The sequence below is a fragment of the Ammospiza caudacuta genome, chromosome 2 (assembly GCF_027887145.1).
Source record: "Ammospiza caudacuta isolate bAmmCau1 chromosome 2, bAmmCau1.pri, whole genome shotgun sequence".
NCBI classification, from domain to species: domain Eukaryota; kingdom Metazoa; phylum Chordata; class Aves; order Passeriformes; family Passerellidae; genus Ammospiza; species Ammospiza caudacuta.
The window spans coordinates 77,924,562-77,948,087 of NC_080594.1; the positions used below are offsets into that span (position 1 = coordinate 77,924,562).

At 34.9% G+C, this 23,526-nt stretch overlaps 1 long non-coding RNA gene across 1 annotated transcript; it reads right to left on the bottom strand.

Annotated features, from left to right (window-relative positions):
* Positions 1–1,001: 1,001 nt before the first annotated feature.
* LOC131554891 (uncharacterized) lies at positions 1,002–8,282 on the bottom strand. The gene is made up of 4 exons (XR_009274466.1): positions 8,218–8,282; positions 6,598–6,687; positions 1,781–1,895; positions 1,002–1,124 (listed from the first exon to the last, which is right to left on the bottom strand). It is a non-coding gene; the product is annotated as an uncharacterized LOC131554891 (long non-coding RNA).
* Positions 8,283–23,526: the final 15,244 nt, after the last annotated feature.

Below are 23,526 nucleotides of genomic sequence, written 5' to 3' on the forward strand. Positions count from 1 at the left end.
TAAGTTAGTTGAGACCTTACAAGAAGAAAAGGACAAACACAATAGAAAGAAAAGTGGAATATTCTAGAAGTTGTGATTCACCTTTCTATCTTCAGTGGTAGTGGATCTTTAGAGTAGAAGAAAAACAGTTCAGGCTAATGAGAAAACCTCTTTGTTGTGACTCTGCAGTGATGGATTACTTCAGAGTGAGACGGTAAACATTTCTGAGAGGTTCACAAACCACTTTCCATCTTCTTTACTTTTATTTCATCTTATACAATTTGGTTCTTTTCTCTAGAAAGAGAACAGCTCTGTAACTATTCTCAAACATTAAATCAATTCAGATAGAGATTAGAGGTAATTATATCTTCAATCTGTGAGGATGACCTCATGTTCAGCTTGCAAAAAATGTCATCTGAGTATATGACACACCTAATGGCATTCACCCAGCTTCCAAGGTATTTATCCCACAGATGAAGTCACATAAACTGCACACTGAAATTATATATTGACCAAATGCTTACACATCTTTTCCCTGTGACCTCCAGAGGCATAGTCTTAGACTAAAAACCATACACCTGAAAGGAGGACCCAAAACCTTCCTCACTGGCTGAGCCTAAGCTACTAGGCACTATGGATCAGTGTATCTGCTTTCCTGCTCTCATTTTAATTCTATTATTCTTATATTTTTATGACTACACACCTAGTCTTTTAACTGCCAAGGGGTTTTTTTTGGAGGATGGCAAAAATTGACACAGGGGAAGAATCAAGCTGTTACTCTTCCCAGGAGAATATTTTTACCAAGAATCACACAACAATATATAATCTGTCTTTGTTTTGTGTTGGCAGCCAGTGCAGCTGTTGGGCACTGAACTCAGCACTGCCTGTTGTGCAAACATCTATGAATATTAGTTCCAGAAATATTATTTTGAAGCTAATTTCCTGATATCCTCCACTTACTATTCTTTGTATCACAGAAATGGTTTATTATTTTAAGTGAAACTAGAAAAACAGAAGAATGCCTGATTTGGGACTGTACTCAACACTGGTGAGGTCACTCGCTGAGTCCCATGTCCAGTTCCAGGTTCCTCACTTCAATAAAGACATTGAGGTGCTGGAGTTCCAGAGAAGGGCTGGTGAACGGTCTGCAAGAGTAAATCTGATGAGGAAAAGCTGAGAGAACTGAGGGTGTTTAGTCTGGAGGAGGAGAGGCTCAGGGGAGCTGTTATCAACCACTACAACTTCCCAAAAGGATGTTGTAGCAAGGTGGGGGGCAGCCTCTTGTCCCAAGAAATCACCAATGGAACAAGAGGCCACAGCCTCAAGCTGTACACAAGGAGTTTCAGTTGTACATCAGGAAGAATTTCTTCACTGAATCAGTGGTTAAGCACTGGAATGGGTTGCTGAGGAAAGTGGCAGAGTCATGATCCTAGGAAGCGTTCAAGAAACAGCTGAACGTGGCCATGGGGGATAAAGTTTAGTTGACATGTTGGTGTTTGGTCAAAGATCAGACTTAATGACCTTGAAGGTCTTTTCCAACTTCAATTATTCTGTGATTCTATAGATCAATTTTTTTATGAGGGGAACAGTCAGTAGCAAATTGCAGCATTCAAAGTCACTGTAAAAGTAGTTTGAGTTATCAAAGGATAAATCCATACTACATAATATTCTGAGGCCTGCTGAACCAAGCCGTGGTGTCACTTTGGCTTTCGATGGCACAATCAGACCTTGGCAGAGATTTTTCTAAGCTGAATTATTTGCAACATCTCTGCTTGGGTGTCACCCAGGAGCAGGGCCTCACCTGGCATTATGCAGTCATAGATTGCACTCCCTCAGTAAGTGCCTTTAACACCAGCTGAGAATGAGGACTGTGGTCAAATGGGGCAAGAGCCACCTCTCCTTTATAGCACTGTTGGCTGAAAAATGAAAAAGGAGGATCTGGGTAAAAGGTTCATTGTCTTCTATGCTATTTTAATATACACATATAAATGCACACATATATAAATAGCTGTGTACATATACATGAATTTATATGTGTGTGTGTGCATGCGTGTGTATACATATGATATATATTTCTGTATATATAAAATATTTGGAAAGATGAATAAAAAATGAAAAGTTGACTGCTAATATAGAGTTGATCAAGGTACTAAGGAGACAGCAGATTATGAAGGATGTTATAATATACTAGGGGGAAATAATATAGAGGATGAAGTTAACTGTAAATCATTGCAAAATGCAACACACAGAGAGAAATTATTCCACCTTCATATGTTAAAATATGGGCTTGGTAATGACCATTAGTACTCAGAATCAAGCCAGAGTTTCATAAAAATACCAACCCAGTGCTTGACAGACGTAAAACACAAACCCCCAGCTGCAGCGTAAAGAGTTATTAGAAAGGAATTAAGGAACGCATATTCATTACACGTATATACATAGATATACCACAGCACTGTGAAGTTCTTCTCCCCTTAGCTCTGAAAAGGATACAGAAGAACCCCAGATGTTTCAAAGGGTATATTATAAAATGTGCAGAATGAGAGGTCTTAAGAGCATCAACAAGAACCAACTTTTCCCATGTAAGTTCTAGGATGATGGAATGAAGTGTGTGAGAGTACTACATAAAATAATAAACTGGCTAGAAAAAATGCTTTATTATATTTTGAGTTTTTTACGGAACACACATTTTAATCCTTCCTACAACTGAGCCTCATTAACTTAGAAAACAGTTAATTTACCCATGAAAATAGAAGTTGAGATTTTTTTTTTAATAAATGAATGCTTTAAGGAAAAGAAAGGAAAAAAAAAAGAAAATATATATTGTTGACTTCTTTCACAACCATCAAGGTTTAGTATTGTGATAATTTTGGGTCCTGAGTATCAGAGACAATGTATTACTTAAGTACACAAACTGCAAGGCTCTGAAAGGGCCTGCATTATCACCATATCCCTTAAATGAAAAAGGATATCAGTGCATACAGCCCTGAAATGGTGCAGAAAATTTAGTATTAAACACTAGATATATTTACATTAGTCAATTTTATTTTTTATTTAATAGTAATCATTTTTGGTCTATACAACACTGTAGAATAGTATGCCCTTAATGGCATCCACAGTAGTCTTTACTTTCAAGGAACAAGGATAAAATACTTCTTTCAAAAAAAAAAATTGTTTTCCTAGTTGAGACCTCAGAACCAGCAACACAGCCATTCAAAAATATTTAACCATACCTAGGCTTAACATTTCAATGCTCATTTAAAAAAATTTCCAGAGACTAATTTAGGTGAAGTATAGATAACTAAGTCTGTACTCTGACTCTCAAGACTTATTAAGAACATGCACCCTCGGGAAGCTCAGATTCTTCACGTAATCAAAATTCTGCTTATTTCTATGTTGAAAGGCACTCTGAAATTGACAGTTATCATTTACGGCTTTCCAGACCAAGCCTGTCTTCCACAAGAATCCCCAAAGCTCTTTATTCCCATTTTTAACTTTTTTCACTTTGATGGTCAGAGGTTTGGAAGGAGCACAAGCAAGAGGGCGCTCACAGAATACATTTATTGGATAAGTAAAATAAACCCCCCCCAAAACTGTACTACTATTTTCCTGAAGAAGGAGGCCAGAAGAGTTACCAATGTCCTTTTAATAAGGATTTAGTACTTAGGACATTCATCCAGTACAAGGAATGTTCTTGGTTTATTTCTCCTCTCTGTGAGGAGACTTAAAACCAGGGTTTCTATTTATGTGCTTTACATTTCAAATACTTAATCAGCCCTCGAACTGAATGCAAACTCCAGATGGCCCAGAGGAAAGCTGTAAGCATTAATTACAGCCCTTGTTCTCTCGCTTTTTCTGTATGCCATCTTGTCTTCTCCAACACAGTCCAGAGCTGCTTCAGACCAAGCAGAAAAACTTCCTGCAGTGCGGATGGAACTCCTCACACTCATTTCTCAGCCTAACCCACAGTTACTGGCTCCATATGTCCATCACATGGCTCCAGATGTGAAAATATGGCAAGACCCAAAAGGTACAATCATTGGGCAGTGCAGTGTTCCAGTACTTGCCTAACTAGTCCTGGACTAAGAGAGGCCTAATCTATTCCTGTTGCGCAAACCATTTTAAACTGTATCTTGATACTATAAAAGCCCAGCAGTTTTGGCCTAAGAAAAGACATGTTGTGCCAGAGGAGAGTGAGGAAGGTTGTTCCTTGCAAAGTTTAGCCAGCAGTTGAAAACAATCAAGTTGTTTTAATAAAGCTATGACATATCATCCACACAGATTTACGACTGCAGTGGAATAGGTCCCCAGGACCAGTACAGAACTCCTCCTTTGAACACTTGATGACCTGCTGTGTTAACCCATCTCTTTTCCTGAGGAAGACAGTCTGCACTGACCCTAATTAAGATTGAGGGAGTCTTTTCAAGGGTCAGCCTAATGGCAGAGAGAATAAGATACAGTAGTTTGTCCTGTGTAACATTCTCAAGATCTTCATGAAGATCTTATTAATAGAAGTTATGGCTGTTAGTGTTATTGTGCCTGGACTAGTATAACTGGTTTTATTATCACTAAAATGTTAACTAGATTTGCAACAAATTCTTAAATACCTATACATGGGTTGTTCTATTTCATATATTGGAAGATTTTGTTTATAACAAAAAGAGTGACTACTGCCAAATTTTCTTTAAAAGTCTATTATTTAGCTGTGGAAGGTTACAAGCCGTAATGACAAGTGGAAGATGCTAAATTTTCAGTGTGCAAAATACTTAATCCAAAGAGGACAGGGTTTAAGATACATATTTTCCTTCTTACTTTGCTTTTGGATTTCCAAACAAAATGGAAACTATTTGCCAGTATGCCACTTCTCATACTTATGTTCTTGTGAGGAACCTATTCCAACAGTTAGGCAGCTAATATTTAAATACTAAAATTTTTTAAAGCAGTCTTTGTTATTATCTTTTCTTTGTTTTATGAAATTACCTACTAAAAAGTAATTTTGGCTGAAGTTTTCTTTATTGACCTTTCAATATCCTAAAAAATTCTCATGGTTCCAGAATACTCATCAGGTCCTCTGCTGCACAAACAAATGTAATTACCTTATTTTTTTAGTCTAAGATTAAAGGTTGGCGCTAATAAACGTCAATATAAAAGAACATTCAGATACTTAACAAGCACATAAGTTAATTAACTATTAGTGCCCTTCTTAAGCAATTGCTTCTCAAAATCTGTTACCAGCAGTTAACAGCTGGTATAGCAGCTAATCAGGAGAAGCATTTCCAAGGACAAAGATAATATAAAAACAGGCACAAACTTTAGTAGATATTATTCTTCCCCCCAGAAATCTGCTAATATTGTACAAGGTAGCATTTATTCTGCAAAATATGATAATTGGGCAGCAAGTGATGCCGCAATATATCTATGTAGCATCATTAAAAGTTTTTGGTTACAAAGGTACAAATAATTTTAATAAATTTGAGACAGCATCTTGTTTCAAATACTATTTAAATTTATGGCATAATCTTGGGCATTAGTCTGATTCCAATAAGAATATTTAGCTCTTTCACACATATAGAAAAAAATGTTTTCTTGAATAACAAATGGTACTAGTATTAATACAAACACTGTCAAAAAGGTGAGCTTATTATCAGTGTGTGTTTTATCAAATGGAAAATGAATTAGAGGTTGAATTTGGTGTCCTAAATTTGCAGTTTGGTGCATCTTAGTGATTACAAGGAAATGCATTTTAAAAATTATTACGTAGAAATCTGTTTTCAGTGCTCATGTGAAAAAGAGGATAAATGGAAGTAAACACTGATGTTCTTTTTAAAAATCTGTTTGTGATTTTGCATCTCAATTTTAACATTTTTTATTTAACAAGACCTGAAAACAGAGCTATTTAAGAAGTTCTCATCCTATGACATTAAAGTAGTACAACATAGGGTTCTGTCTTGTTTAAGAAAACACACATTCATATAAAAAAAAAAATAAAGCTTCAAGTAGCATTTTACTTCATCTTTAATAAAGGGGAGAAGATGTTTCAAGCGTGAAAAGTCTAAGCAGCCATTTTAAAGTAGTCTTCTTTTCTCAAAGTGAGCAACTACAGCTTTTCAGAAAAATACATTGTTTTGCATATTTTTACCTACAGGGTGGAAACAGACAGCAATCCCTTGAAGCTTCATGTCAGATTTATAAAATGGTTGCATAATTATATTATGTCCAAGAAACCTAATAGAGTTGCTACAACCTCGGAATTGGCATTTTGTTTTCATGAATATTTGTATTTTCCTGGAGAAAAAAAACTTAAAGGGCAGCAAAAATTATTATATTAACAATAAATTATTTGTAAATAATGATCTGTAAATTTTTGCCTCATACAGCTGTATAGTTCAAGGGATAATACACAGAGTTCATGTAACCATAGGACTTTCATTATATAGCACCATATACATTTTACTTCATAGAACAGAAATGTAGAATGGTTTGGTTTGGAAGGGTCTTTAAAGGTCATCTAGTTCCAACCCCCCTGCCATGAGCAGGGACACCTTCTTCTAGACCAGGTTGCTCAAAAACCCAACGAATCTGCCCTTAAACACTTCCATGGATGGAACACTCACCTACCTGTTCCGATGTCTCACACACCTTGCAGTGAAGAATTTCTTCCCGTCACCTAATCTTAACCTACTGTGTTTCTTCCTATTCGTTGGAGGCCTGATAAGGGAATGACAGTATGACATTTAACTTTCAACAGAAATTGTTTTGGTCTACAGTAGTCATTTAAAAAAATAGAAAGACAAGCATCATAATATTATAACCAATATTATTTAAACCATCTATATTCATGAATATAAGTGAATGTGATAGGTAGAATGGTGACTCAGATCTGCTTGAGACCAACCAAAAAAATTACCTTAATAAAGCAAAGGATAGAAAAATGTCCATGAATTAACTTTTTGTTTCCTACACAATTCTAAAAATCAGTTTTACTTTTCTTTTGCAGTATGTTCTTAAACACAATACATATTTTTGGTATGACTTGTAAAATATTTTTGTGGTGTAACTCCATAACCACATATGCTGTTATTTCAACAGTGCAGAAAAAAAAACAAAAACAACCCAAAAAAATGCAAACCTTTTGATATAGAGAGAAGGCCTAAGTGACTCAAATTAGTCTAGATTTCACAACTGATAGCTCATTTTTTTCCCAGGTTCTATCTCTGGTTCATTCCTTGACATAAGCAAATTACAAAGGAATGCCTTAAATGGATACATTGGCTACTTCTAGAAAAAAATATAAAATTCTCAAAGTTAAATCTGACAGCAATGAATGAGTATTTCACCCTGTTCATATCTTAACATATTTGAAAGCAACAGAAATTGGAGTAAGCCATAAATCCTAAGGGGAAGAAGAGAAAGGATGGAACATTTTGGATGATGACATTTGTCATTCCAAGAAGCTGCTATTCATAATGGAGCCCTGCTGTCTGGGAGAACACTTGCCTGCCTGTGGGAATGGTGAATGAATTCCTTGCTTTGCTTTGTGCATGTGGTTTTATTTTCACCTAATGTCTTTATCTCAACCCACAAGTTTACTTACTTTTACCCTTCCAATTTTCTCTCAATCCCACCAGGCGAGAGTGAGTGAGCAGCTCTGTGGGGCTGAGTTGCCTACTGGGGTTAAATGGTAGCATTCCCTCTCTTTGACAGTGTGAGGTATTTGCATAGATTGTTTTCTTTAGAAGCGATTTAGACAAAACAGAAAAAAGATAAATACAATATTAATATATATACATGACACAAAGGCAAATATTTCTTAAGAGATTTGTTACTGTATAAAATACACCAAGTTACAAATTGCTTTACTATTTAGTGATGAAAAATTCAGAGAAACAATCCCAAGGTTATTATTCCATAAACAATACCACTGACAACTTAACAGAGTGCTGCGACTCCTCCTAGCTCCATTGACTGTTAGTAAAAATTCTAATTTCCCTTCTGAGATAATTAAGAAGATAATTTCATATTCCATTGAAATTAAATTGGAGACTATGTGAAAAGACCTGAGAATAAGTAAGTTTATTTTATTGGGTTTTATCTTTATAATGGAAATTTTTTATCTGTTCTCACTTAATAGTAACATAATGAACTTGCATTAACTTTCAGCATCTTGGAGTCTTGCGTTATAGGATCTGCGTATATGAGGCCATCTATTGTTGTAATCTTATTGCAAAAGTTCCATACCTTCCTGGCGAGTGCTCATGGGCAACTCCTCACAACACTGACACTTTCTTCACAACACAACCAAAAAATTCCAGCTTTGTTCTTAGCCAGCTAACACATTCTTTTATAACACTCATCCTTTGGACACAGCTGAGACCTCTTAAGGGCAGGCCTGTTCCTAATCTTTGGTAATTAGCGCAGCTGCAACTCCTCAGGGGTGAGGTTGCCTTCTGCACTATCTTTCTCTTACATTCCATTCATCACAATCTATATGTGCAAAGGAAAACAAAAGAAAAAGTTATTTTTCCAAGAATGGTAACTTAGGAGTTTGAACTCCTGATGGTAATCTTCACTGGGCTAGGTATTAATTTCTCTACAATACGGTCTTATGGGTAAACATTATACAATTTAGTCCTATCTTCTGTAAATTTTCTAATTTTTTTTCTGGATATCTCTTTCACCTTTGAAAACAAAAAATTAGTGATTAGTTGGGACCAAATCAATATCCTTTGCATAGATGAAATCAGCATTGTTTATTTGTTTTCAGACTCCTAGCAGTGCAAAGTTTTACCTAAGTATTTTGAGTATGCAATCTGAATTTAGTGCTTTGAACAGACAATTTTAGGGATAGATCTGAACAACTGAATAGAAATTAAAGGATTTAGGAACATTTACTTTAGTTTAGTAATATTCTGTTCAAATATGCTAAACAATGCCTGGTTGTATATGAGGTTTTGTGGTTTGATTTTTTTTAAACATCTGCAATTTCTGTCTCCATGTTCCTTGTTTTACCTCAGTAAACACAGTATATTTGTGCGTTAAATCTTTTACCTTTAAAACATTACAGTTAGCAAAGCCTACCTCAATTTCTACATAGATTAAAATAATATCAGTTTTGTCCTTTGCCAATTGCACATTCTGCTTTCCCTTATATCTAAATCACAAAATCACAGAATGGGTCAGGTTGGAAGGGACCACAGTGGCCCTGGCAATTTGCTCATCTGCTCCATCCTTCCAGCTCAAGCAGAGTCATCCAAGAGCTCATTGCTAAGGATTGTGCCCAGACTGGCACAGCAACTTTTAGAAAGAATTGTTGTCTTTGGCCCAGTTGACAACCTGAGCCTATCAAGCCTTTTAACCACCTTATCAGTTGTTCATCATTTTTTTCTTTTTTTTTTTTTTTTTAATATATGAGTCATGGTTAATGTGTTTGAAGAATAAAAATAGAAAATCTCTGATAAAAGACGTACTCAAGCTGATTTGTTTGCATAGATGAAAACATATCTGAATTCAATCACAAATATACATATTTAAAGAGTAAATTTTTCAAATAGCCATATAACCTGGCAAATCACAGGATTTCAGACAAGATTTTTTGCATTATTTAGAATAACTATATTTTCTCTGATATCATATAAAAATATCCTTTCTCCAATTTCATTTCCATTAGAAAGTAAAAGAAAACAGTACTTGATACACACAAGTCCCAATGTATTTGCAGGTTTGTCTAAATGCTTGATTAAAATCTCATCTAGAACTTTAATCCTAGGTCATCAATGCCAAATATAAGTAAACTGAAATATAAATTAACTGATCTTTTCTTTTGTTCCATTCAGTCCTATAATTTATTCAAGCCAAGGTGCAAACACTTTTTTCTCTTTTGGAACTGTGTAGTTTTCAGAATGCATCTTGTATTACATTTCAAGAATTTTGATTATTGTTGTAACAGTGGTAAAATTTTATTTTATTTTTGAAAATCAGAAAAACTATTCTTAATAGGAATTAATTGTATCCATCCTGTGAGATAAGTGATGCATTAAGGTCTTTTTACTCAGCATGGTATAGAATTAAGCAGCTATGGCTCAATACGCACCAACAGGTTGAGATGAATACCATTCATTCAAGGATTATGTTGGTATTGCCTGTAATCCCTGCAATAACACCCCTGAAGTTGGAGAATGAGTTGTAAATAGAAGTGATCCAGTTGGAATCTATGGTCACACACACACACACAAAAATTTTCTGCTTCAGAAAGTGAAAATTTGATGCCTTTAATGAGAAATGGTGCTCAGGATCTCTTTCACACTTCTACCAAAGACCAGAGTAAAGCTATACATGGGTACATCATGTGGTAATAATTCACATTAAAAGAGGTACTTTGAATATTGTGTGACAAATATTTGTCTTTAATGACAAGTATAAGGAGAATATCTAAGTGTGAATGGGGACAAGGTCAATGCCATCAGCACTGGCAACTCTTTGCAGTTTTGCACTTTACCAGTAGGATTTTACAAAGAGCATTATTTTCCCAATGTAGAAACTATTCCAGTATTTCAAAATGCAGTGAAATATGTAAATTTTATTACTTGTGCATAACTTATGTTTATATTTTATCTTCTGTTCCTAACAGGAGAGCAATTGCTACAGAACAAGAAGAATAACAGAAAACATTAACTCATAAATATCATTACTTTTTTATTCTTCTCACTGCCATAAAAAAGACAGTTGCAAAGTCATTTAATGATATACATATAGAAATAGTACAATGAAAAATCAGTCTGATGGTTCTGAAGTTAGCAAAGTAATTTTAAACTGTCAGAAAAAAATTTCTTGTTTATTCTCCAGCAACATTCAAAGTACTGAATACCACTGGAGTATACTGATATGAGACTGAAATTGGTAACACCATTTTAATAGAATATTTTTATGAATCTGCTTTCTGAATGCACTAAGGACTTAGAAAAGCAGAAATTTATAAGGATGCCTAAATAGCATATACTGATAGACACCCTACAGAATCAGTTAGCACAACAGCATGCCATTTTTTTCAGAAAAGTTTAGAAAATTGACAAGATAATATAAATTTTAATATAGAATTCCAAACAAAAACTATTGGGAAAAATACTTAAGACTTAATATCTGAGAGAGAGGAATAGAAATGTTAAGCATGCTTTAAAAAAGTCTTTATCATCGCAATTCTGACGTTGTCTCAGATGTATTGAAATCGTTGTTCTAACATTTTCAATTATTTCTGGGTTTTTTGCTTCAAAAGAAAGTATAACTTTTGCTTCAAAAGTAAATATAACTTTTGCTTCAAAAGTTATACTTAACTTTTACTTCCTAACTCTTGTTTTGGTCTCTATTTTTCTTATTACAGCAATTCACCTTTTTTCTATTTTTGAGAGCAATCATGACAGTTTTTATGAGTTTTTTGTCCTGTAGTAGATACTTTAAATGTTTAAATCCTATGAGTAAGTCAGTAGTTATTACAGCGTCCTGAGTGGGCGCGGTTGGTGAGAGAGAGACGGTGAATCTTGTTTCTTGAATCAGAAGGCTGAATTTATTAATATATTATATATAATACATTATAGTTATACTAAAAAGAATATAGAGAGAGGTTTTGCAGAGCAGCTAGGCTAGCTAAGAATAGATAGAAAAAGAATCCACAACAAAGCTGTGGCCAAGGACTCAGTCCCCTGGCTTGCACTGGTGATTGGCCCTTAATTATAAACATAGAAAATGAGCCAATCAAGGTGTTCCTGTTGCATTCCCCAGCAGCTGATAATAATTGTTTACCTTCTCTTCGGGGGCCTCTGGCCTCCCGAAGACGCAGAAATCTGAAAGAGAGGATTTCTGTGGAGAAATGTCTGCGACAAGTAGCGGCCTGGAGATTTATTTATGCCATTCTAAAGCATGCATATTATTTGTGTACATATTATTAATTCTGTACACTCCAATTAGCAGTGTAGCAGTGTACAGTACAGTGTCACTTGACCTACTCAATGTTTGCAAGCTTAAGGACATCAAGAAGTCTGACTACCATAAAAGATTTTAAACACCCTCTACCATAGTTTTTGACTCTTTCTATCTGCCTTAAGTATAAATGGTTACTATTGGTGTCAATGGTGACATCTACACCTGCTTTCTAACATCCAGACCAAAGCCACAAGTCCATTTTATATCTCCCAGGGTGAGCTGCTGGCCTTCAAGGCCCCTCATAGTCACACCACAGTGCTGGGACCTGTCACTGTCTCAGGACTAGGGTGTGTCGGAGGACAGCTTGTATTCTTTTTAACTGATGCAACAAGGGCTTGGCTGGTTGGCTCATTTTCTTCTGCCAAAAATCTATGCAGCTAAAAATAGTTCTAAATTCATTTGATTATTTGGATTTTGAAATTTTGTTCCTTTTTCTTTTAGCAGTTACAAAACTATATATTTTTTTTCTATTTCTGGCCTTCTGTCCTTTATTTCCTAAACTGTATGGAGCAGGCCACTCATTCTCATTATGTGAGATAAACCCCAGTGCCTGCATAGTACTGACAAGTGCAAAACCTGCATGTTTGCAGTCTGATAGTTGAAAAATACAGAGACTGAGAGAGCCTGGTCTGTGTCTCCTGTTTGACCCTGTGGTAACACCCAAGGCTAGGCTTTTGGTTATACTACAGTAATTTGGAAGAAATTTTGTCCTTCCATTGAAAACCTTTTTATATTGCGTTCTCCTCTTAGCATTTCAAATTAGAACTTATTGACAAGCAGTATGAGAAAATCAACTAATATATTATATGGATTGAATAAAAATCTGTTCTTTCCAAGACTATTCAGTAACTGATGTTCTACAAGAGACAGCAATGGCACTTATAAAAGAAAAGTAAGAGAAAAGAATTAATGCAAACAGAAGGGTATCGATGGGTATAGAATCAGTGTTTAGAAGCAGTGAGTCCTTCAGCATCTTCTGATGCTATGTGCAGTATCATGAGGCCAAATCATCTTGTTTCGTCCATTTATTTCACAGTCAGTATAAGATTCTGCAAATCCCTGTCCTAGGTAACATTTTGCCATTGTCCTAAGATGTGGTCTTGACCAGCTTGCTGTGTTGGTGATTCCCTTCTCATTCTCTTGAACTTTCTAAAATTTATTTATTTATTTGTTTGTTTGTTTATTTTAGTGACTGCAAGGATTTCAACAAAAATAATTTTCCTTATGTCTTTCCAGTGTTCTTGGTAGTAACAGAATTGTTATGCAATAGTAAGTGAAATATACTGGGGACTCAGATAAGAGAAGATAGACCTCCACGTGGTCTACTTAAATTTTATGCAATAGACAGAGGCAAGAAGATAAAAGCCTTCATCTACCCATGTCCTCAGAATAAATACTTCTAAATACATTGGGAGACAAAAAAAAAAAAATTTACTTGTAGAGTAGGTAAGAATCTAGTTTATAAGAAAATGAAAAATAAATTAGTCGTTGAAACACTCTCTTAAGGATCTGATAAGACTGAAATGTGCCCTTCATCTTGTGTGGAGATTCCCACAAGTAGCCTAACCATTGCATCATTAACTTGCATGGGTTGAGATATTAAATGCAACCTATTCTGAGAAGTCCTAGTTTCACAGAACTTGAAAGTATACAGAAAAAGCTGTGTATGTGCTTAGAATAATTGTACAAGTCATATTTTGCAGTTAATTTGTTCTATTGTATTTGTTTAGTTTTTGTTTAGTAACATAAAACGTGTAAATCCCTGAGGAATATTATATTGTCATTTTGCTGCCTTGCTGCGCCTTTTAAGTCTTCTTCTGAACTTCATTCTGTACGCTAAGGACAGCTCTGAAAATTGGATATATATTATCTTTGAGTACTCTCACATAGGAAATAATTGACATGACAACTTTGGGTCCTTGGTGTCTGTCAAATAACATTTATTCTAGGAAAAACACATAAGGTAAAAGCACTTCACATAAATACTTAATCAGGAATCAGAGTCTTGACAAAATTTTACTGTGTTCCTAGAAAACTATTCTAGCTTAGAATACAGAAGGATCATCCTTCAGAGGCTTACAACACTTGAATTCACTAAAGAGTGACCACCAGCAATTCCCTGGTTTTTGCTCGGTCCATCCCTTAGCAGAAACTATTAATATTTGCATATCACTTATTGCAACATATTCCCTGAGATACGTGTCAAAAACTGTTGTAAATGCTCAAAGTGATAGGTTCTAGCCTTCTCCTTACATATTTTAGAGGTTTTCTGAAAGGTCAGCTTACTCTGATTCAATTCTAAACCTCCTCCTCCCTGGGACCTGGCTAGCCATCTAGGTCTCAGACTTTCCATTCTTATAGAACTGGGTTTAAAGCATAGGAAAACACATATGGACTTATTATGGACTTATTGTTATTAACTATTATTAACTATGTACCTGTTTTTCTAATATTCTTTTTTATATACCACATATAAAATTGTTGCAATGGAAGCAACATTCCATGCAAATGTCAGTAAAATTGTCCAAGTCAGTATGTTTAACAAAATGCATTTCGAAGTACAAAATGATAGCCCTGTTATGGTTATTATTCCCCAAAAACATCATCCTTTGAATGACACGAGTGCACAGCTTTGATATTAATATATTTTAATAGATATACTTGATCTTCTTCCTGTTTCTCATTAAGCTTCCAAAAGAGCTAATGTTCCATTTGCAGCCCTAATGGTCTAATGAACTATAAACCAGAGACTGTGGATTCATATTTTCTTTGTAATATACAGGTGTTTGGGATTTTTTTCAGAAAATTATGGATTATTTCCCTTGTTCAAACAAGCAAGAGACAGCAAGCTCAAGTAAGTAATCTAGTGTTTATTGCAGCCCCAGTGATCACCCTCTGACCACTGTTGAGCTCTTGTCTGGTGTTAAACAGGTCTAGTCAGGTGCTACTGGTAAGTAGGCTCACTTACCAGTTACATCAGAAAATTCTTTTTCACACACTCCAGGCAACTCCTACACAGCTCTCTGCTGTGCTGTAATTCCATTGGGCATCTGGCAGACTGAAACCCCCATGAGTACAAGAGCTGGTGATAGTGACAATTCTGCTGGGCACCTGTAGAACTTATCATCTGCCTGTTCACCCTGGGGAAGACGTCTGTAGCAGACACCTACCAACACTTCCACCCTGATGTCCTTCCCCCTGATCTTCACCCACAGGCACTCAACCTTGTTGTCAAATTCATCATCATCATCATCATCATCATTGATTTCAATACAATGAAAATGTGTGGCTAAGATGCCACTTTAAATTGCATTCCTTTATTAGCGATATTTTCCCATCTTCATGAATATTCAGATTGCATTGCTCAATGCATGCTGGCCTTTTTGGCCAATGAGCCATCAGAGGTTTCCAGAGTAGTAAAAAACCACAATACTCACATTCAAAACAAGCACTCAACTGACATTCTGAATTTGATTTTTTTTGAGGCTGAAGGAAATGCAAAGAAGGAAAGTATGTACTATGAAACCAGCCACATCAATCTTGACATGTGTATGCAGCTCTTCTAAAAATCATATACTGAGCAAATTCTACACTATAATAAGAGCTAACAGAAAACCTTACAATGCTGAAGTGTACCTTTCTTATCTCTTAGGGCATTATTTTCCAAGGTAATTATTACACAGAAGATTTACGTTTATAAGGTTCTAAATTCATTTATCAAAGATTAAATATGAGCACAATGTAGTAAATTTCACATTAATGTCAAATTACTTTTTAAAGAAATCTTTATGTGATTACTTTATAATGATGTTTAAATTTTTAATTGCTAATAAGAGTGTCTTAAGGAGGTATAAAATAGAAGGACTACTATTGGTTGGTTGAATAAAATCACCTGCAGATATCTTTCTAAATTTGCTCTCTATTAAATCAGGAAACACATCTAAATCAAGATTCCAGTAAAACTAGCAAATCCTCCTTCACAATTTAGGAACCTTATTATTTTCAGCTGTGCAACGTATGACCTACTCTAATATCGGTTTTGAAAGCATATTTTATTGATATTACTTATTGATACATATAGACAAACCACACTCATCCTCATGGTAATGCACCTATTTTACTCTTAGCAAATAGAGAAAATTGACTAGAAAGAAAGGCATTTAGTAACCCAGGCACAGAAACCAGTACCAAGCAGTAATTGGAAATGATGTGTTTGCTTGGAAACTGCTGAGAATACTGCTTTGTTTCAACTGAAGAGAAAAATAAAGTAAGCAGTAAAATAGCAAAATCTTTTTCTTCTTAGATACAATTGATCTCAGTTTGAAGAAACAGCATCAGAGAACATTAGATACTTTGTTCAGTCCCAAAAATCTCTCCCACAAATATTAAAAGACATCCAAAGATTAGCTAGATAACATTAGACAATTCAGATGGAGTTATTAGGTTATGGGTGCATAGATTTAAACTCAGATTAACAGTAATGAAATATGCCTACCAAGAATAATGGCCCTTTCAGAAAAGAGTACATCTAATCAACTGTGTTATGCACCATTGAGTTTTTGTTCAAGGGGCTTGCTGTTTAATAGCTGTTTGGTGGCATTTGGAACTGGATGCAGTTATTAAACAACGTAAAAAGCTAATTTGTTTCTTGGCAGGAGAAGTTAGCCCTTTTGCTCTCACTCAAATTCAGATAAAATGACCCACAAGTAAAATAACTGCAGAGAAGGAAGGGATACGCTTGTGATAATGAAGAAACTGACAGCCTATTATTTGCAATCCTTCAGTCTTCTGTTGGAAAATTAAATTGAATAGAAATGTAGATATATTTCCAAGTACCCTGAATCTGAAATAACTCTGAACAAAATATGGAGAATGGAGACAAAATCAAGAATATTTTCTATAAAACAAGTTTGTATTGCTTATTTGTCATTTACCTAATGACTACATACTAAAATGTAGCCCATGAAAATACATCAGAAGATATTAACACAGCATAAAAGCTGTAAGATGGCAAGATGCCTGGCCTGGCACCTTTATTCAAGAAAACCCTTCCTGAAATTCCTGAAACTAGTTTAGAATGATATAAGAACAGTATTCATGAGAAGTATGCAACCTGTTCATTAATGAATCCTTTCAACAATTATGAGGTTTACTGTAATTTTTACCTGGTTTCACAGTATCAGGGATACCCAACATACAGATGCAATGAATTCAATAAAACAATTAGCTTTTGCTAGAGATTCAGATATCATTCCCAATAGCTTCTTTATAAAATAATAACAAAAATATCGTTCCTGCAGGTGTCTATGACTTTATAATGATCCTTTATACTCAAAGGTGATCTACAAAGACAATTTAGAAAGTTAGGGTAGGCACTCTGCCACACCAGAATAATTTATTGCATCAATTTTTGGGAAAGTTGAGATTCATCTGACCAAACAGGTACAGATAAACGAGCAAATACACATCATTCTAACAGGGATGTGAGCCCAGAGCGTCTATTAATTTATATTGTGTACAAAAAATTTAAAATACCTGGCTCAAATTTTGCTATCCACATCTTGTTAGATGACTTCCAGACACAATGATTGAGTACATCTGATCCTGCTGTGGGCCAGGTCGAAGACGGAGAGTTTAAAAAACTGGTTTTGTACATACTTAACTAAAGTGGGTCCATCTGATCTCCCTGTTATGCCAGCCAGTTTAGATAGAATCAGTCTGGATTTATTATAGATCACCTGAGAGTACAGGACTGAAATTGTGTGGAAGGGTTTAGGGCTCTATAGTTGTGTAAATGTGGATGGTCATAGAAGACTCAGTTCAACTTGGAAAAAATTAATCATCCAGCCACTGAGGTTTGCCCTTGTTTCTATGGATGTATTTGCAAACTAAATGGGAACAGATTGCTTTTGGCACCGGTATGAAATTTTCATACTGTTAAATTATTACCATTGTCCTTGATCCTGTTTTAGCCTGTCCTAACTTGTGGTCTTGAACAAATGCTCAGGTAAGACAAACTCTGCATGTAATTGAGATTATTCTCAGTAGATAATTTGGATATGGCCACCCTGTTTGACAGAGATGGAAACAAAATGTGCCCTGCAACTTATTTTTAAGGTCACAGGACCACTTTTAATCTGTTTTTTTTTGACTAGTATAGGTGTATTCAGCATGAATAACACAGTCCCTGGATCATTTTGGTCCTTTTCAACTATCACTCTCAAAACCACTACTACTCTCTTGTATGGGCAAGGCTGTATCAATTTATATTCCCTCCTGTGTAGCCCTCTAACACTGTTCCAGGAGGCATTGGTCCACGGCTCAGCTTTCCCCTCCTGCAGACACTCAGGACTAACCTGCTCCCTCAATTATACGTACCTGTGCCCCGGAAGAAACCCACAGCCAAGTATCATGAAGACATTCACACTTGGGCTCAGAGTTAGAGGACAGCTACAGCCTTGGTTTTACGCAGATGTCTACTCAAGCTCAGTTATCATTCTTCTATCCTCAATTGTGTCGTTTCAAAAAATATGGACTGCCACATCAGTATGCTTGTCAATTATTGTGATGAGCACCATAAAGGACTTGAGTCAGTGATTCTTTTTCCCCAAATTTCAGGATTCATATTTTTACTTTGTTTTTCCACCAAAATTTAAATGAACACTCAAAATATCAAGATTACACAAAATTTAAAGTTTCACAAAAATTCTATTCAACAATATCATCAATTTCCATTTTATTTTTTAAGAAATAAGAAAAAAAAGTATGAGATAGGGAATGTTTCAATCTTGAAGAAATTTCATGGAGAAATTTCATACATCCATTTCCTTTCATGTGTCACACAACTGCATCTAAGACTACTATAGCATTATATATGTATTCTCATTTGCATAAATCCATATGAACCCATATGGGAAAAATATTCCATATGCTAACCTACTACTGTTATTAGTTTAGTTGACGGGATTTAGAGCATGATATTTTCTTCCCAAGTGTTTAAATGGATGTCTCCAAATGAATTTATCTCTGAGATAGATGTGGCACAGAGGAGGTAATGCCACAAGATGACTTTTAACAATCACCAATTAAGTCCTGACAGAAAAAATGCCAGAACTGCAGACTCACATAGGTCTGAATTAATTGCTGTCAATGCCTCAGATGTTTTTTAATGAGAAAACTAAGGTTGAGGATGCCTGTTGAGGAACAAGTGCTTATGGGATTTACAAGCACTGTTTTAGAGGTAGATATCAGAAAGTGTAACTAGTTTGGAATGACACTTAAAGCAACCCATGTATATGAGAGAAAAGCAAGCATATCACAGCATCTGTTTTGTGGCACAGAATCATTTCACATACAGCCTATTCTTAATTTTCTCAGTCTTTTTCAGTCTTGTAAAGTGCTTTGAGAAAATGTTTGGAATATTGTAAGACAAAAGGGGTAGAATGTCAAATAGTTTACCTATTTAATTCTACTGTTCTTATGGGAAATACAGTTTCTGTCATTGTGGACTATTTACCTCAAGGTAAATGAGGTATACATACAAGATTTCCCATACAATAAAGCATGGCATTTCTAAACATGTCACTTCCACTTCAATACAAAAGGAATTAAACATAATTAACCTTGAGAATACTTCTCTCACATTTTCAGCAAGTTTTTCCTGAAATTTTTTAATAATTTTATCCAGAATTTCTATCTGAGTTTCTCTTCTTTATGAAGTACCAGGAGTGAATAAGCAATTTTAACTACTTCAGATTCTAAAGAACATGAAATTTGGTATCATTTTACATAGAAAATCTATTCTTTTTTAAAACATGGAACACTTGGAAAATAATTTCAAATTTTAATGGAAACAATATTAATATTAAATCTTCTGAATGGTTCAGCATGCTTACGATGATTCCTTTCATAATTATTTCAAAATATCAAGAAAGACTTAAACAGTGAATTATGTTGTTTACCATACTGCTATTTATAGCAACAAATGAAGTTAAATTTGTAGAAAATCAAACATAATCCTTTTATTCTCATCAACCTGTCCTTTGCTGTACTACCTACCTTACTTTTATTTTAGCAATGTTCTGTGAATCCACATAATATGTTAATTAAGATGTTAGGTGGATTAGGCAATTTTAAGATTATGGTATGCTTAGTAGGAATACAATGTCAGCAAAATGCTAAAGAATTTATAATAATTTTTAACTGTAAGTTCTAATATTTTATTGTTTCTGTTTAAGGATGTTTCTGTCAAACTACAGTTTCAAATGCAAGGGAATATATTATCTGATAAAAGTCACATTAATTTTACAGATTACTTGAAGAGGAAATTTGGCACAAGGTATTAAAGCTGAATTCTGGGTGCACTCAGCAGTCACTTTCTTAGGGATTTGATCAATGTTTGTCCCCAGAAATAACATAAATAAGTGAGCTTTCTGAAGAACTTAATTAGAATCCACCTGTAAAGAGAGCATTTTTTTCCCCTAAAACCTAATATTCCAGAGTTTCATATCAGATGGCAGCTAAAAACACTCCCAGTGTATAAATACTAGTCCTGAGTCTGCTTCAGACTAAGTTATGTTTTCATACTAAGCACAGTCCAGTAGCAATCCTATTATAACTCTATTTTTCTTTTCTAGGTCATGCCCAAAATTAACCACAGACATGGCATGTTAGGATGCCGACACTGAATCCCCCACACATAGTATTTAACTGTCAGCTCAGTGTCAGGATCATTTTGTGCTGTCCTAAAGATCTCTCCTCAAAATAAATGTGCCACAGAAAAGCCCACTCCTCACCAGTGTGGATGGAAACAAACTTGTTGTCTCTCAGGCTTGGGCTAAGGACCAATCCCCCTTTTTTTTAGCAATATCATCATAACTGTGGGATTCTGCTCTCTCTGAGACATACATAGTGTCATGGTATTTCAGTACATATCTCCCACACCCTAAGGGAAGACTCAAAAGTATTTCTTTCACTTGGCTTTATATCATCAGCAGTTTTCATTTTATAGAGAGAGCTGAAAATAGGATTTTTTTCTGGTGGCAAGTTAGAGCTAGAATCTCGATTGAAGAAATAAAGATGTTGAAACACAGAACAAAGTCTAGGTGAACTAGGTCAAGAAGCTTAGATTTTTTTCTTTCATCAGGTCTTCAGCAATTTCCTGCTCTTTTGTGAATAAAACATCCTTTTTTTCAAAATGTAAAATTATTGATATCTTCTCTTTGTTTTTAAGATAAGTCTATCTTATTAATGTTTTTCAAGATAAGTCTATCTTATTAATGATTGTATTCCACAAGCATTCTCTTTTCAATTGTTCCTGAATTAAGGTGAAACCGTTAGCAAAGTAAAAGACCATAATTTTTTAAAAAGTGTTTGAATCTTCAGTCTCACAGTTTTGACAGTGCTGTTATCAGGATTTAAGTGATGACTGTTAGAACCAAAATACTTGATTTAGAATAATGTAGATTAAGTAATAAGAGAAGCCAATAATACATAGAATGCTGTTTTAAATAAGTCAGCAGACTTCAAAGGCACCTAAAAAGTTGTTGCTACTGGATTATTTTTTTCTTACTGAAAACTACTTCACACCTATTCACCAGTCTTGTGATGGTATGTTATATTTTGATGCTGTTCTTTTCCAAATTAATTTTGCCCTCATATCTAATTCCCTTTTAAAACAATTACATAATGTTGGATATTGATTAATAAAAGACACTAGGGAATTTAAATTCTAAACACAGGACATGTTTGTGGGATCTTTTGCCAAGACAAGATGTTAAGCCATTTAAATTTTTCAGACTTAAGGGGTAAACCTAATATTGTGCTCCATTTTAGATGACTGGCCATGTAATAAATGCCCTATCACTGTAAGTAAACAGTTTTTAAATTGTAGATAGAAGCAATATACTTAAGGATTTCAGTCTGGATTCATGGTGCTGAAAATTATTAAAATGCAATGGACTGAGAGGTTGGAAGGAATAAGAATAAATCTTTCCTCAGGAATATTTTAGAAAAGAAAAATTGTGTAATTCTATGAACACAAGTAGAACAGGCATATAGGGTTAAAGGTTTTAATTTTTCTGTTGTACTCTCTACTGTATCCATCCTACAGTTTAAAAGATGCCTGTGAAACTCATTACTCCTGGAAAAGCCTTTAAACAGGAAAAATTAATGACTTTCAAAACAGCATTCACTTTTCTACATTCCTATCCATCACCCTCCTTTAAAATGGTGAAAATAAGTAAAGTGTACATTTTGCAATTTTTTTGCCCTGTAAGGTGTTCTGCAACTTCTAGAAAGCTGTTTCAGGGAGCTGTCAATCTGAGGGTGTTCTACTTTCACACAGACTGGGCAGGAAAGCTAAATCCACAGAAGGAGAAGATACTGCTAATGTATGTGAAAGAATCTGAGAGGGACCATCGGCAAAATTCTCAGAGGTTAGCAAGATAATTGTGACACTGCCACTGTAAAGTGTATTAAATATTTCCAGTTGTTTGTTTTTCTTTGTTGTCTAGTATTTAACCCTGAGCAAGTGTAGTGATAGACATGTTATGTTCAGAGCATGTTATTTTACTCACTATATTTTTCCTATAGTAAAACTCCTCTGTAGTATCATTATAGTATCATACTATACTAATTTCATCTGTACTGATATTTTTGATGAAAATTTATTTGAGATTTCCTTAATATATTAGCTCATTGTGTCATTTTTCTTTTAAAGGAGAATACTTCCTTCTTTTAGATTTAAAACCAAAATATTTTAAAACAAAATAAGAAGAACTGGTAATGTAGGAAGAACTCTGCTATGCCTACTGAAAGAACAGAAAAAAATATATATAATGTTTTTGTCTGTCATGCTTCTTTCCAGACTGCTTCTTCCTACATGTAATTGAACATGATACGTAAAACCACCTTCATGTAGCATAGGAGTCCCAAAAAAAAAAAAAGAGTGGGGATGAAAGGATTGTTTTTATTCAAATGCTGCAGTTCAAATTAATTTATTACGAATTATTTTTGGGTTGTCCAATAACCTAATCATAATGGTCCCTCCTGATTTGTTGGGTTAGGAGTACACAAATATAGAGCAGTTTAACAGATGTCCTGGCTTTGTATAAAAGAAACTATCCACCATATATTTCTAACAGTGTCAAGGAAATCTGCAGGGAAATGTCTGGGCCATATGTTTGACGTTGCATATCAGGCAAGAACTGACCTTCTAGATAGAAATTTTCAAGCCAAGAGCCTTGGCAATGTCCTTTTAATTTGCTTTACTTTGTATTCAGTGTACAGTAAGCATGCTGGGGGATTGAGAGCTGATGTCTGTCTCATGTGAGAGGCAGTAATAGCTCTCATTACATCTGCCACTGCAAGTGAAAATGCATATTCAGCTGACAAACCATTTAATTTGGCTGAAGGATGGAAAGCAACTTGGCGAATCAGAAATTAAAACTACCACAAACCTTTGTTTGGTTACTCCATCTTTACACGAGTACTGAGCTGAGTTCAGCAAACTACACTTGCAGAAAATCATAAAAAAAGGCAAGTCAGGCCTATATATTTTATTATGAGAAAAGT